The 16,681-nt window shown below is 41.9% G+C and overlaps 2 protein-coding genes across 11 annotated transcripts in view; one reads left to right on the forward strand and one right to left on the reverse strand.

Annotated features, from left to right (window-relative positions):
- SAMD4A (sterile alpha motif domain containing 4A) overlaps positions 1–16,681 on the forward strand; it is a 224,610-nt gene that overhangs the window by 76,893 nt on the left and 131,036 nt on the right. The gene's annotated exons all lie outside the window — the stretch shown is intronic.
- LOC134738148 (uncharacterized) overlaps positions 1–16,681 on the reverse strand; it is a 47,150-nt gene that overhangs the window by 4,732 nt on the left and 25,737 nt on the right. For 2 of the 5 annotated variants that reach the window (XR_010123719.1, XR_010123717.1), the window contains 2 exons: positions 16,437–16,533; positions 14,848–15,274 (listed from right to left, as the gene is read on the reverse strand). The exons of 1 other annotated variant lie outside the window; for it this stretch is intronic. The gene's annotated coding sequence lies outside the window, so the exon portion shown is untranslated. Of the gene's footprint in view, positions 1–14,847; positions 15,275–16,436; positions 16,534–16,681 lie in introns of those variants that run through there. 2 more of the 5 variants (XR_010123714.1, XR_010123720.1) reach the window with 2 other exon arrangements.

Below are 16,681 nucleotides of genomic sequence, written 5' to 3' on the forward strand. Positions count from 1 at the left end.
TTCTAACTGGTGTAGTTTTTAAAATTATACAAAATATGTACAAAAATAAATTTGAATAGGACCCAAGGACTTAAAGTGAAAAAGGTAAAGTTTGGACAGGCACAGTGGCTCATACCTACAATCCCAGGACTTTGGGAGGTTGAGGCAGGAGGACTGCTTGAGCCCAGGAGTTTGAAACCAGCCTGGGCAACGTGGTAAGATCCTATCTCTACAAAAAACTACTTTTTTAAAGTAGTCTTACTTCTCTGCCATGCCTATCTCTATCCCACTGTTCAGACATAACTACTGTTAAGGTTTCTTTCAGAAATTGGAGCCATATATAACTATGCAATATCTTTTACATTAATTTATGAAAGACTCTACTCGTTTCTCTAAATTATCTTAATTACAAAAATATGTGACACTGTGGTTCTTGTTTAAAAAATACTTCAAAGCCTGTTTTTAAAAAAGCATAAGACCTTAAATTTATGCATATTGAATTTTATTTCCTTCCACTAAAATATGAATAAGGCACTCTGCTGGAGAATATATTTGAATTGTGAAAACATAACTGTCAACATTATGGAAGCATCAAAGTATTAAAATAAGCTTTCATTTTGTTTTGGATCTTTTAAAACATGACAACAAAAGTCATTTAAGGCGTTGTTGCTTATAAGTCATTTCGTGTGATTATTCCCGTTTTGAGATCCAGAATACTTCTCTGTTTCCCTCTGAGTTTTGACTGTTAAGAAATGTTATCTCTTGAAAAACATCTGAAGAGGGTTGCCTGTATCTTTCCTTGCCATTTTTTATATAGTCAGTGGGAATTTGTTATATAATTCTGTGATTCTTTTGCTTTGCAAAATTATTATTTTTTTTTCAAAAAAGGAAGTGTTAGAGGTTTTCCTAAACTAACTGCAATACTCCATCTTTTATGTGGTTATTTCATCTCTCATTGTAGATCAATAACTCTTCCTATGGAGGCCAAGTAAATTAAACCATATGATTTTGGGCCAGGAGTTTTCTTTGGCCAGTTTTGTGATCAACAAAATGAATAATTAGGGTTCGCTTTCTCCACATGGCCCAGGTTTGTCACAGAGGCCCTACTTACTAGGCGCTGCTGAACATTATGTGATTCCATTAATTTTCATATCAGAGAACTGAGTTATAGTGAGGAAGGCTGAGTCCATATTATGTGTCAGTGCAAATGAAAGCCAGTTGAAGCTTTCTCAATACTACCTAAGAAGAGGCCTAATGGCTTCTCTGTGGAAGCTGCCCCCAAACAGAGGGCATAAATGCAGCCCAGGTGTACTTCCCGTGCTCTGGCACCAGAACGTCTGTAGGGATTGTTCAAACATATTGGTGGGCCCCACCCTCAGAGTTTGTGATGCAGTAGATTGGGAGAACCAAGCATTTGCAAGTTCCCACGTGATACTGCTGCCATTGATCCAGGTCGCACACATTAAGAACCACTGGCCTAGCACAGGTAGAAGCCGTAGCAAGAGAAGAACGGATGGCCAGTTAGGCAGAATTAATGTACTGGCTTTGGCTTTTGAGTCCATATAGCCACCTCTGAATTTCAGCTACTGGAGGTAGGGAGAAAGAGCTCATGCTCCAAATGTGTGGACTGTTTGTGCCTATTTTATCAGTTCACTGGGAGAATGGGCCTTTAAGCACTTAATGCAAAATAATGCCCACATGTGCTTTGAAATAGAACTCTTTTTCTTGTTTTTTTCAGATTTTTTAAAAGACTAGTATGATTAGTTGTATCCTGCCCATTTTAACCACTTTCACATTTCACTTTTAAAATGAAATCATCCTGCTTGCATTTAACTAATGGAAACTTATTCAACCTGCCAAGCAAGGTTCCACTATCCCTGAGACAAATTTTCCAAAGGACTGGAAACTCAATGCAGCTTTTATACAAGAAACAGAATGGAAATGTTTGAATTTATGTTACTTTGATACATATTTTCCAAGGTTTGATATTTAAGTAATATCTATTACATTATATCTGAAGACATTTATTTGACTCTATAAGACAAGTACTTTACATTTGGGATATCTTTTCATCTTACTTTTAACTTCCACAAGTATTATTTAAGTTTATCTTGTTTATAATGATTTTAAATGATTGATACATTATTATCATCATCAACTAATATTAATGAGTGGTCATTATGAACCAACCATTGCTAATTGATTTGCAGGTGTGATCACGTTTAATCATCACTTCTCTATAAGGAGGATAGTTACCATTTTCTCTCTTTTTCCAATACTTAAACTGAAGATGATAAGGGATTAAATAACTTGTCCAAGGTCCCCGGCTAGTAAGTGGCAGAACAGTTCTAGGCCTGGGTAACTCCAAAGCCTAACTGCTTCCCCACTATGTTATCACCCTCATGAAAACACACTTTTTAAAGAGCTTTCTGTGCTTGGCACCATTCAATATTGGTTCTGCCCCCAAAACCATTCAGTCTAAAATAGTCAACATGTTAAGTACATTTACTACGTGCTCATGCATAACAGCTGAGCAGAATTGGAAAAGGTATACATTGAATATTGATATGTAAATATTTACTCTGCATAGAAGTTTTATGAAAGGGAAGTCATGTTTATGTGGGATAGGGAGACGGGTGTGTAATATACCTTTTCCTTAAAATTGGGGTGGATCTCAGGGAGGAATATTTTAGGACCTCCTTAAAATTGAAACATGAGGTCTTAGTAAAAAATCATGTTCAAAGGGCTGATTGGGTATGGAATTTACTCTCATAGATTTTGTTGTGGGAATTGAATAGGTTTGCCAGAGGGGATAGGTTCTGTACTATCCAGTAGAACTTCCTGCACCCTACAGCTGTGCTGTTGATAAAAGTGTTGGGTTGATAAATGTATAAAATGTTGAATTGATAAATGTATGGGGGATAAATGCATAAAAGTGGAATGCCCTACAGCTGCACTGTTCAATAGGGTGGCCACCAGCCACATGTGGCCCTTGAGCACTTAAGATGTGCTTAGTGCAGAGGAAGAACTGGATTTTTAATTAATTGCAGTAGCCACATGTAGACAGTGGAAGACAATAGGGGGATTAAGTCAGAGGGGAATGGAGGCTGACTCCCTGGCACCTGTACATGGATATAGACAGAATCTTTTGTGAGACTTCTGGAAGGATACTTGTTATAGCAATAGGAGGAAACTAAGGGCAGCTGGAAGAGGTGCGGGGTTTCAGTGAGGAGATGACCAGGACCGGCACAGGACTCTGAATAGAGGAAGGAGGAGGAAAGGACAGATTGAGACTTCTGTGCTGGAGAACACGGGAGGATTTGGCAGCCAACTTATTGTGGGTTGAAGTACAGTGAAGGTTGGCAGCTACTTCAAGGCTTCCAGCCTAGTGATGGGGGAACAGCTCCTTTTTGCATTGTCTAATTTGTGCTGGCATAGGAACATCTAGCTTGAGACGCCTTGTAGACAATGTGTATCCTGAGGCTGTATCAGAGAAGCAGGTTGGTAGATGGATCAATTTAATGTTTGCAGAGAGGTAGTATTTAATTCATGTGCACAGATGATATTCAGAGTTGTGTGTTTGAAAAATAGTAGAGTCAGTGTGACTGGAATGGATTGAACAAGGCAGAGTGTGGCAGGAAATGAAGTTGGAGAGGTAACCTTGTAGGCTCTGGGGCTACCAGGAGCTGTGTGGGTCATGTAAAACTTTGGGTTATGTTCTAGATGTGATAGGAAGTCTTTGGAAGAATTGAGAAGGAGAATGAAAGAGCTTCATTGACCTTTGAAAATGACCACTCTGAATGTGGCACAGAGAGTAACGAAAGAGTAAGAGAGGAGGTAGGAGTTCATTTAGGTTGTTTCAGTACACCAGGTGGGAGAGGCGGTGGCTCAGACAGGATAGCAGTGGCAGCTGTGGAGACAAGTGGTTGGATTCTGGATAAATTGTGAAGGTAGAGTCACCTGGATTTGTTGTTGAATGAGAGGTGTGGTGTGAGAGAAAGAGGGGAGTTGAGGATGATTCCAAAGTTTTGTCCTGAGCAATTGAGTGGTATCATTGATTGAGATGGGAACACTGAATGAGTACCAGGTTTCCAAACAAGATAAAGTTTTGGACATAAGCTAGACATGCCCGTTAGATGTCCTAGTGAGGCTGTCGAGTAGGATTTGAACATGTGATCCTGGAGTTGTCTCATGATTTGGTGAGTTGTGACTTATTAAGATTTTTAAAGGAAGGAAGGAGCCAGAAGAGGAAGAGAAGCTAAATGACAAAAGTATTCAAGAGTGAGACAGAGGTTTTAGGGAGTGGCAAGTTGCAGGATCCTGTTGTGAAATGGAGTAGTTGACCCAGGAGAGAAACACGCCATTCTGCTTATACTGTCATTGAAGCTGCAAAGCTGTCTTTCGAAGGGATGTGCATAGTGTGGGGCGGTGATCACTGGAAAGAATCCCACACTTAGAGGCTTTGGGAAGAAGAAGGAGAGAAGGAGTGGGCCACAGAGTATTTGAGGTTTAGTACCTGACGACATAGCAACTGGGTAGAAGTCAAGCTATAGGATGACTTTGTCGTGTTGCAAGTCAATTGGTGCCTGCTCCTTGTGTGTGAATGTATTTTGGGGCCGTTTAATAAAAATTGCATTCCTTGGGGTTGAATAACACAGTGGGAAGTGTTGACTGAAATTGTTTTTTCAAGCAGGCATAAGTGTCAGAATTTAAGAGAATTGTATGCTGTAAAAAGATCATTTTAGAAGGAGGAACTTTTTCTACTTTTTCTCATTTGCCTGTAAGTATTTGTCACACATAATCACTTGCCTGCTTTTATAAATGTGGGATTTCTATTTACATGTCATAGTTCATATTTTTCCCATTAAAATGGCACATCTTGGTTTATTTGGCATTTGTTCTTAGTCTACTTAGACTTTTAGGCAGTGGAATGTTTACTTTTAAAAAAACAAGCAGATTTTCTGTTACTGTTACTGACTTATGATATACCACTAGGGCAAGATAAGGGCTTTTGAAGAACCCTAAGGGAATACATATTCCAGAGCGTATTCTCTTGAATTCCACTTGCCTCCTCTAATTCACTGATCCTTACCTGCCAAAGTCAACAGAAAGGAAGTGAATGAAAAGAAATTAAATCAGTCAGACTCACAACTTGTTAGCAATTCTGATAAAAGACTTGAGATAGAGGATTTACATATTGTTGATAAACTTTTACATCATTTATTGACTCATAGTCCCCTCTGTTTCTGAACCTGCATGAGTAACCAATAGTTGCTTAGATAGATAAAATTAGAATTCTTTCCATGGGATTCCTTTCTGTTTATAGGATAGGGTCCCCATGTTATTGGCTAGTGATTTTTCCTTTCTTGCATTTGTTGGAATGGCCCATTATTGAAGATCAACAGGCATTAATCAGTAGTGGCTCAGTCTTGCCTCCTTGTCGTCTTGTTATAGTAGCTCCTGCAACTGGACTGTGGTCATGCCTCGTGGGTTAGCAGTAGGGAACAGGACTTCCTTCAGACACTCGTGCTTAAGCAGCTGTTTCTCTTTCTCCAAAAAACACTGGTTTCCCCAGCCCCCAACTGGTTCTTCCCTGCTGAGAAGCCAAAATATGCCAAAGTCACTGCTAGACCAGTTCCATCCCGTGACAGTGCAAATGACTCCAGTGCCTTTCCCTCCCACCCAGATTTTCCCAACATAAGCTTTTCTCCTCTTTGTCAAGAGCTTATTCTGTCATCTTGTTTCCCTTTCCCTATAAATAATCTATTTTTCCCCACCAGGCTCACGGAACAGAGGCGTGCCCCACGTTGTATGCTTGCACTGAGCATTCTTTCAGTGTTCTTTACTTGCTTGACCTTCCAGTTATTTTCTTTCATCCCTACCGAGGTCTCCAAACTGAGGTCGTGAAAGGTCAGAGTTTTAAAAATATATATCAATTGAATGCTTTTCTTCAGAAAACTGAGCACCTCGCTTTCTGGATATTTGCAGAGGTTCCCCAGTCTGCAGTGACCCTTGCCACACATTTCTTCACTATTTTCACTTCATGGTTTAGATGCCCTGGTGATAGTGAGGAACTGTAAATAAGCATGGTCTGAAAGTGTTAGGAGGAGCTCAGATGGTCCTGAACTCTTTGGTCTTTCTCTTGGTTTAGAATTCCTCAAGACCTATTGTAGCGACTTCTTTTACTTGACTCAGAATTCCAGGGCTTTGGTGCTCCTTAAGTCTCAGAAGGAACCCATGGTTATGGTGTCTGTCAACTGCTGTTTATTGAAATACCTTTTATTGTAATGCACCAAGTAAAGAGGAGGTGATGTGGGCACTAAATGATATTACACAAACACACTTAATTGCACTTAGGGAGTTCAGCATGACATTAGTGATTTCATACAGTGAGTAAGTCTCCTACTTCTCTTTTGTTTGACAAGTTCTGTTGTCATTTAACAGATTTGCTTCATGGGAGGTAAGCTTATACTTTCTAAGGATGAATGAATGCTTTGCAACTAATGGGTCATATGTTGGAATTTAAACATATTAAAGAGTTAATTCATTTCAAGAACTTACTAGTAAATATGCACCACCCACCAGAGATTTTTAGAATAACCTCTTTTGAATGATTAATATTTATATGGAATCATGTGCATATTTTATTTGAGATTTTCGGGGTATAAATGTCGATGCAATTTCCTTTAATAAAGGAATGATATATATGAGCCAAAGTAGTGATGTATTCATCATAGATAATGTCTCACTGATTTCCATTTGCCCCCGAAAGCATCCCAAATTTGGAAGGGCCATTGATGTTTCATCATAGACAGACTCCTTGGCCATGACTCTTATATAGACATCTGAGGAAATGCTGTGGCAACTTTCTTGTATCTACTTTGGTCATTGTAAACCATCCAGGACTGCATCATTTAGGTTTAATTTATCTTGCTCCTCTTTGCCCCTCTTTTCCAAGGGAGGGTTTAGAAGATGAATTACACTCAAGAGTTAGTGTTTCTCCGGAAGATCAGACCACAAGTTGTAGAAAGCACACCAGAACTTTGCACTTCCACCCTTTAATTCCTAGCCTGTGCTTAAGCCTTTTAGGATCTATCTATATCCACCTCACATAACTGTCTAGAATTCTCCCAAAATCTTTTGTTTCAGTAGCCTGGGAATCATGGCAGTTATATCTGCATTTATGTGTTTCCTGGCCATATAGTAAAAATGGTAAAAGAGATTTATATGGTCAAATCCCTAGCCTTTCCATTCCTTTGCTTTATAAATGAATAACAGTGATCTAAAAGTGAAAGAATGTAGCTAACCAGTGTCATTTGGGATCTTCTGAAGTAGTACGGAAACTCCACATTCTTCAGACCAACTTGCGGCATGCCAGCACATTCCTCTCCAATGAGGTGGAGGAATACTGGTGGCTGGCCTGGGACTTGTAGGACTGGGGCGGGGAGCTGCTGTTTAAAAATACATTTAATTATATTCCTTCTCTGCAGTAACATTGATACCATTTTTAGCCCATTACAAATACTGTGATTTTCATTTAAATCATGTCCATTATCTTATTGACCTAGTTTTTATTTTGTAATCAAAATGTTCTATTTCTGGATAGCCTCACCCAGAATCTTTTTTTTTTTTTAAGGTTACGGACCCTTTGTGCAGTTTTTTCCTTTCGTATCTGCGTACAGATGGGCTGCATCTGTGTTCACACAGCAGAAAATGGTACTATATAGTTCTCTTTAAGAGTGTGGGTTTTCTCTACTTAATCTCGGACTCTTCATGGAGACACAGCTGGCAAGATGCCATGAGACCTTGCATTTGGTAACTGTTTTGATGAATGGATATTGGGAGAGTTAAGTAATCCTATTTCTATTCAAAATGAGAATCCTGATTCTCTTTTCTTCTTCCATTTTTGCTCTTTCTCTGTTCATCTGCTAGTTCCCTCTGTGAGCCTTCTCTTTACTTCCCGCCTCTCCAGCCGTCCGCTGTGAACCTCACGTAGCCCTGTCTTCATTCCTGCCCTCTCACGTGCTCCCTGCTGCTTGTAAGATCCCACTTATTTTTGGCCTTTGCTTTTTCTACATTTCTTTCTCTCCTGTTTCCTTCTTTCCCTCTTACCTTCTCTTCCTTGCTCTCAGCCGTGTAGGCCCAGTTCTTTATTTCTGCACTCTGGTTGGAAGCTCACCCTGCAAAGAACCCCCCGGAGGTGTTTCCAGGGCTCAGCTGTTTTTCACTCGTGTCTAGGCAGGGCCTTGAGGCTCCTGAGGAACTTTCAACTTTGCCCTCAAGACTTCCTCTTAATGTTGTTATTATTATTATTATTTGAGGCAGAGTCTCGCCCTGTCACCCAGGGTGGAGTGCAGTGGCGTGATGATCTCTGCTCACTGCAACCTCCATCTCCCGGGTTCAAGCAATTCTTCTGCCTCAGCATCCCGAGTAGCTGGGATTACAGGTGTACGCCCTGACGCCCAGATAATTTTTGTATTTTTAGTAGAGACAGGATTTCACAATGTTGGCCAGGCTGGTCTTGAACTGCTGACCTCAAGTGATCCACCCACCTTGACCTCCCAAAGTGCTGGGACTACACACGTGAGCCACCGCTCCTGGCCTCTCAATATTATTTTTCACTGTCCTTCTTGACACATGAAAGTAGGCTGTGCTTCTCTTGAGGCAACAATTGGATCAGAATTTTAGGATTTTTGCATGACCAGCCATCTTATTTTGTAGGCGAGGAAGGAGAAGACCTGAGAATGATTTCCCCTAAGATTCTAAGGCAGTGGAGTGGCAGGACCAAGTCAGCCACCCCATCTTCCCCTTCCCACTGTGCAGTTCTCCTCTTACTGCCCTCTGTCTTAGCCGGGGAGTCTTACAGATGTTGCATCTGGTGCTTCCTAGTGTTCATTTCTTCCAACCACCCTTTGCCCTTGCAAATACCGTTCAGTATGAAAGTATTTTAGAGTAACTGAGTCTTCAGTGTGTCACTTTATTGCCAAAAGAAGACACAAACGATGGACTGCAATGGTAAGAGTCTCTGGCTGGGTTCTCAGGGATTTTCTCAGGAATTATGTTTTGCTCCAAGTCATTTCAGTTGACGTATTCATTCCTCAGAACCGGTAGATGACTATGACATATAATACCCAAGCTTGAGTTCCTTCCTGTCTAACTGGAGTCTCCCTTTTAATCAGGAAACCACATTTAAAGCTGTGTCCTGAATTCTGCCCAGCATGTCAGCTTGGCCAGGAAGGACAGGGAATTCCTACTGGTAGTAGCCACTGGGGACTGAGGGAGTCACTGGAGGTCAGATGGGAGCTTAGCAAGGAAGACAGCAGCAGCACAGGGTACATTCAGGCTGCTAGGATCGTCTTTTTGTTTGCGAAATTCCATCCCTGGTTGAGGTCAGGAAAAACCTAGGATAGCAACCCCCTGGGCTAGTGACCCCACACTAGGATTTTGTAATCTAACCATTCAAAAAAATTTTGTTTTTAATTGAGGAGGTTTAACATAGTGTTTAGCTTTGATCTTGAGAAGTAAGGATATTAAAAACAGCAATGTTGAGATTGTCATGTAATGTTACAGTCCTTTCATGAAAGAACAGGCACTTCAGAATCAGAAGTAGGAAGAATAAAATCTCAGAATGAAGGCTAGTCCTCTATTCTGTACACATGTAGCTTCAGGAAAAACTTGTACTGTGTTATCCAGATTTTTCCTATTTAGCCACAGGTCAGCAAAAATTCTATCACAGAAGCAGTGTTGGTCTGTGATACTTGGGAACCACCAGCCTTCACTCCATGGTTGGTGCATCCCTGCCCCTGTTTCCAGGAGCAGCGTGCATGAGGAAGATGGCATAATGACAGCACTTCAGTGCCTGGCTCATATGTCATCAGTGCTCAGGAAATTGAGTTGATTTTTATTCTCTTAGATAGTCCATATAGCAGAGACATAAACTAGGCTGGGTGACCATTTCAGGTTGGATTTCAAGGGACACCACTCTTCCTTGGCTTTTTTCTTCGGAGATTAGGATCTTAGCCTCAGCTTTGCAGATCTGAAGCTGGATTTTTATTATGTATTTTATGGATGACCTGGAAATACTTACAAGTCCAAGCTCACAGGAGGCTACCCCATAAACAAAAATATCAGCTCATTATTTTGCGGATGAAAGATAGGCTTTTTCAGAGATCATATTGATGGATCAGTCTGCCTCCCAATCATATGTCCTTCCCACAGCTGAGGGTAGAGAGTGGATGCTAGGGTGGTGATTATGGTGCAAACTTTCCTTGAGGAACACAGAATCAGTGCAATGGCAATTGGTTGACTGAGTTTATTCCAGTCAAGTTAAGAAAGAGCCCATTCTACTTCATTGACATTGTTTTCTCTTCGTTGAGAGACATTAAAACATAGTGGTTAAGACTATAGATCCAGGAGTCAGAATCCTTGCGTACAAATTCAAGCCTTGCTTCTTACTGGTTTTGTGGTATTGGGCAACTTATTTCGCCACTCTGTGCCTCCATTTTATCATCTGTAAATGGGGATAATAATATTTGCCTCATAGGTTTGTTTTGGTGAGGAAAGGAGTTAATACATGAAAAGTGATTAAAAGGTGTTTGGCATATAATAAATGGCAATAAATATTAAATATTAACATGTAATGTTAAATAATACTTAATATTATTACTCATATTACCAAGGAAGCTAGTTTTGTGGTGGACGTGGAAAAACGAACACAAATCAGACAGGCAAAATTGGTTAGAGTCTTACCCTTTCACTTTCCTTATTGTAGAATTCACTCTCCACTAACCTATGGTTTCCACTTGTTATTCTTCATTTTTTTCAGTGGATTTTCCAACTGTGTCACTCTGTCTAGATTGTTCTTTAATGATTACATTTACAGTTGACTATTGCTTGTTGACATATGGAGAGATGCTTTGACCTGAAACCATCAAAGGCTTCTCTCTCCATGTCACATCTTTGGAGAGGCTTCTGGTCATGGTATGTGGACCCACGTCAGCTTCTCTTTCTAGGTCACCACCTTTTTTGGCCTTTACCCCTTGAGTTTGAACTTTGACTTATTTAGTAGTGGCAAGAGAAGCCCCATGGCTCTTGATATACCAAGTACCAACCTGTCTGCCAGATACTGAGAGATGCCAAGATACTTACACGGGTGTTCTTTAAAATAATACGCTGCACAAATAATAGTAAAGCTGATTCTGAAACTAGTTTTTTGTTTGTTTGATTGTTTGTTTTTTGAGATGGAGTCTTGCTGTGTCGCCCAGGCTGGAGTGCAGTGGCGCGATCTCGGCTCACTGCAAGTTCCGTCTCCTGGGTTCACACCATTCTCCTGCTTCAGCCTCCCAAGTAGCTGGGACTACAGGCACCCACCACCACGCCCGGCTAATTTTTTGTATTTTTAGTGGAGACAGGATGGTCTCGAGCTCCTGACCTCGTGATCCGCCTGCCTTGGCCTCCCAAAGTGTTGGGATTACAGGTGTGAGCCACGAAACTAGCTTTTTATGTGATTTCTCACATTTTGCCAAACCAATAGGGCAAAGGAACCACTGACATGATTTTTTTTTTTAATTTCTCCCCTCCCACCCCGCCGGAGAAACTTAACAACTATTTTACAGTGGAAGCCAATAGCAAATTGACTGGTATTCAGGATGCCTTTTGTAGAAGGCATGCATTCCATTTTATCTGTAGATATGTCTAACACCTATAATATGATCATTTTTCAATTTCCTCACTAAACTTACAGTGATAAATTACAGTTAATATTGGCCATTAAAATACCCTACTGTAAAATATTCCAGGTACCTTGGCCACTGAAGCAAATTAATCCACCTACCACCTATCTGTGGCATAATGAGAAATTTAAAATGATAATCAGATGAAACTTTCCTTCTGTAAGTAACACTGTCAATTCCTACGTTGAAGAATTTTGTCTTAAAGCTCTATTGCCTTCCCATCTCTTCAAGGACAGGTGTTTATTCCTTGACTCCTATATCACTTTCCAGGTCAGCTAGAATTAACGATGTAATTGGGCTGTTTACTTATTTTTTTTGTTCATCGCCAGATGAGAAGTCAGAGGGTTCTCCCGCCAGATGCTAAGTTTCTGAGAAGAGAAGAGGTAGTAGGCTAGAAGCACTGACTATTTCCAGCTTTGCAGTCAAGGTTTTCTACTAAAGAGTATTGCAGCCTGTTGTCAAGACTGTGTTGGGTTTTCTGCTTAAGGCATGGACATCTCTGTGGTCTTCTGCAGTGATGTGGTCCATGTAAAATGACCAGCCGTCTCCTTTCTAGGGGTCAGCTGTGCTGTGTAAGTGGAAATTAAGATTTTCATATAGGGACTGTCCACATCAGCCAATGAAGAGCCAGTCACCCTTCCACTAATCCTGTGGAGGTGAGACTGTCCTCTTTGGGTTCTACTTTGCATTTGTTGGGCCTGGATAGTCTAAAGACTACTTGTTTGTGAGATCCCATCCATCCCAGAATCTGAGGCTATGTAGGTGTGAAAATACCTTTAACAGCCACAGAGCAGCTCAACTTTAGGTTCTAGGAACTTGTAGTCAAGAATGTTCATGAATTGAACTCCATGAAGTAGATGTTAGAGAAGTTTTAAAAGAGAATGTGGCCGGCCGTGGTGGCTGACACCTGTAATTCCAGCACTTTGAGAAGTCAAGGCAGGCGGATCACTTGAGATCAGGAGTTTGAGACCAGCCTGGCCAACATGGTGAAACCCCGTCTCCACAAAAAAATATAAAAATTAGCGGGGTGTGGTGTCAGGTGCCCATAATCCCAGCTACTCGGGAGGCTGAGACATGAGAATTGCTTGAACCCAGGAGGTGGAGGTTGCATTGAGCCAAGATCATGCCACTGCACTCCAGCCTGGGTGACAGAGCACAACTGTGTCTCAAAAAATAAAAAGAGCATGTAACTATTTGGCTTTCCAAATAATTGTGTTAGGCCAAGGTATCAGACCACCCAGACCTCCTCACACTGGCTCAGTGACCCCCTTGTGAGACAGGTGCTGTGCTAATTCTCCTGCAGGGCCTCAGCCAGCCTCAAAATTTTGACCTTCTTTTCTGAACAAATGACCACTGAGTCCCACCTCTAGCTAGGCCCCCATCCTAAGCATGGGACCCATATGTCCAAAAGCTTGTCTGACATCCTGCTCCAAGTAGCCATCTGGCCTCATCACAGTCAACCTGTGCAACAGGAGCCTCTTCTTTACCCAGCCACTGTCATTGACTTCTCTCTGCCACTTGGGATATTCCCACAGTCACTCTGGCTGAACACCTTGGAACTTCGAGTACCGTGTCCACTGAGTCTCCAAATGAGGGTCATTCCATCTCCCCAGTGTTCCTCCAAGCCTCTCTACTCATTTCCCATCCTAACGACCTTACTCTTCACGCTCTTGCATAGCCTCGTATTACTATTGTCACTCATTAGAAGTCAGGCTGAGGATTCGAGCATGCCCGTGGCTGGGCACCTTCTCCATGCTTTGAGGCGGGCAGAGGAATCAGGGCCAGGCTTGTGCTTAGGCAGGATAACCTGGCCAAGTCACCTGGCCTCTCTGAGACTCAGTTTGCACACCTGTAAATCAAGAATGCCTGGCTCACAGGGCACTTGAGGGCTTGATGTCATAAGGAAGAAATCAGGCAAGAAAGGAAATAGTCCATATAGTTCCTGCAATCCAGTACTATACCTGTTTCTGACTGTTGGTAATATTAAAAGGATATGTGTTTTCTTAGTCCCTAACAGAGGTTTCCCCAGCCTTTTTTTGTGCCCAGACACAGGCTAATATTTCTTCAAGACACTAGGGTTACCCAGCTATCCTGGGTCTTGCTCGGCTGCTTGAGGACTGATGAGATCAAAATCTCCATGGGTGTGCAAGGCATTTGAAGTATGCCATAGTTGGGGACTCAGTCTCACAGTTCCTGAGAGATATGCCATCTTCCCTTGGTGGTATCCATTCATTCTTATCAGAGCTCTGTCTCTGTGTGTGTGTGTGTGTGTGTGTGTGTGTGTGCACACGCACACACATGTCCGTCTCTCTCTTTGGTTTGTTTGGCCTCGCAGTGTGGGTTTTTCATCTTTTTTGATTTCTGAGGGATTTTGATTATTTGTTGCCCTTACATAACCTTCTTTTACCTGGACCATGAATAATCAGTCATCAAATGACTCCTCATCCTGTGTCTCATTCTTCAGCAAATATTTACTGTGGTTATTCTACTTGGTGCTTTGGGGGAACAAAGGTAGATGAATATGCCTCCTTGCCAACTTCGGGTGCTGATAGTCATGAGGTATAATGTGAAACCTAAAAATGAGGGGGAAAAGCCAAGGAGCCCAGCTGTTGGAGTGTGGGGTGGCCCTGAACCCTGGAAATTTAGTTTGGAAACTACTTGTGCTGCAACACTACCTGGCCAACCTCAGAACCCTGTACAATAGCACACCCAGAGACAGAGTTTTGGTGGCCTGTGGCCTGATGTCCTCACTGTGAGTCATGGGGGCTTGGTGCTGGGTGGTGAGGGAGAAGTCAAACAGGCCTTTTGATTAGCCGAGCATGGTGGTGCATGCCTGTAATCCCAGCTACTCAGGAGGCTGAGGCAGGAGAATCGCTTGAACCCGGGAGGCGGAGGTTGCAGTGAGCTGAGATCGCACCACTGCACTCCAGCTTGGCAACAGAACGAGACTCTGTCTCAAAAAAAAGCAAAAAAACAGAAAAAGGGTCTTTTGTTTGTCAATCATCATTCTCTTGTTCCAGGGGTTTGGTGTATCTAAGCTCCCAGACATCAATGATACCTAAAGTCTTCTTTCTATGGTGCTGTGTTGTTCACAACTTGCCTTATTTCCTTTCATCATCATAGGAACATGGGAAGTAGGCATTATTTTTATTTTCTCCATATTTTAATTGAGGAAACCAAGCGTCCTCTGAGAAGCTAGGTAGGATAGCTTGTCCCAGAGAGTAATGGGCCAGGGACATAAGCCAGCCCAGGCAGTTGCCACTCAACCATCCGCTTCTCTGGGGGTCCATTTGCCCCAGCATAAAGTTTTGTCACAAAGTCACTTCAGTGTGCAAAGAGAAAGTTTCCCCTAATACTGATGGGACACTTATCCCCTTGTGGGGAGCAGCAGTCCAAGGAGCTTTGAGTTTCCAGAACAGGAGGATGACAGGTCAGGAAAGACTGGAGACAGACTTTCTTGATGCTACCAGTGGTGAAGAATACAGTCATCACAACTCATTTTCCAGCTTGGGTGACTTTGACATTTGCTGTGCTCTGGATGGAAGGACTGGAGAAGACATCAACTTGAAAGTTAAAAAAAAAGGAGAGACTGTTTAGAACCTGATTATGTGTTTTAACAGCAGCCCCCTTGAACCACATTTACACAGCTATTTTACAAAGTGAGATCCATGCATAATTTTACACCACCAACTTTGGATGGCTTCCATTAGACTTGGTATCCAAGCATATCCCTCCAGTCCTGTCAGCCACAGAATTGTTTGCCTGTTAACATCTGAATTTCTGTGTGTAATCATTGCACTGAGAGCTCAGGGAAGCCAGTTAATCATACACTATTCAGGCATCTTTTTAGTTCTCTGGAGGGTTTTTCCACCTATGGACTTGATCCGTGAAGTCCTGTTTCACGAATGGTGTGAACATAATAGAGTGAAAGGCACTGCGGACTTTGAGTCAGAACACCGAAGTTCTTGACCTCGGGCAAATCACTTGTTTTATCCAAGCCTCAATTTCCTTATCTGTCAAGCAAGATCATAATGTAGCTTTAAGAATTTTGGAAGTGCTTTATAAATAGAAAAGTGTGATTCAAATCTCATCTTTTGGTCCACATGCATTTTTATATCTAGGACAATGATATAACTTTACTTACCTTGACCTATTAGATTAAAATAATACAGAACAAAAATTCTTTTTCATACCTATATTTTAGATACATAATGTGGATTCTATAGATTTCTTTGATGCCTTTTTATTCCCAAAGAGTTCAAAGCTGTGCCCCTGGTGTGCCTGCTGTATTTATAAGTCTGTGATTGGTTAGTCAGGTAGTTAGAACAGAGGGCTAATTAGCAGATTAAAGCAAGCCCCTAAAGTAGACCCTTAAGGAATCTGCTATTCCAGGGTCTATTCTGTGAAGATAGTTCCCGTCCTAGTTAATGCCAGCATTTGGATCTGTGGTCTATGCATTAACCTCAATCCTTATTGAACCTTCTAGTGTGGGTCATGGATTCCATCTTTGTGCATGCAAGTTGGCTTTGTGACTATTCCACAGTCACAGATCACACCTAGAGATTCAGCCAACTATTCCCAGATATCTGATGTTGGTTGCAAAAAGGTTGGTGGGAGGGTGTGGATGACTTGCCCCAAACCCGTCCCCACTACTGGAGAAACACCTCTACATGGCCTGAAGCATCTCTGTTCTGAGGACAGCCCTTTACATTAACAATTGTTTACCAGGTGCTGAATGCTTATCCTCTGAGAGAGCAGAACTCACAGGTGTGCAGGCTAGGTAACAGGAATATATGCTTGAAAGCAGTGCTTTATCCACTATCTGGAAAAAAAAAATATGTTGAGCAGGTATTGAGATTGGCAGCTGCCATTCACACAAAGAAGAGCCAAGAGCAAGGGGCTGGGAGCCAGAGAAGGTGATCAGATTTGGCAGGTAGAAGTGACTCTCGGACACAGGGACACTCAGGGCT

Source organism: Pongo pygmaeus, chromosome 15, assembly GCF_028885625.2.
Source record: "Pongo pygmaeus isolate AG05252 chromosome 15, NHGRI_mPonPyg2-v2.0_pri, whole genome shotgun sequence".
NCBI classification, from domain to species: domain Eukaryota; kingdom Metazoa; phylum Chordata; class Mammalia; order Primates; family Hominidae; genus Pongo; species Pongo pygmaeus.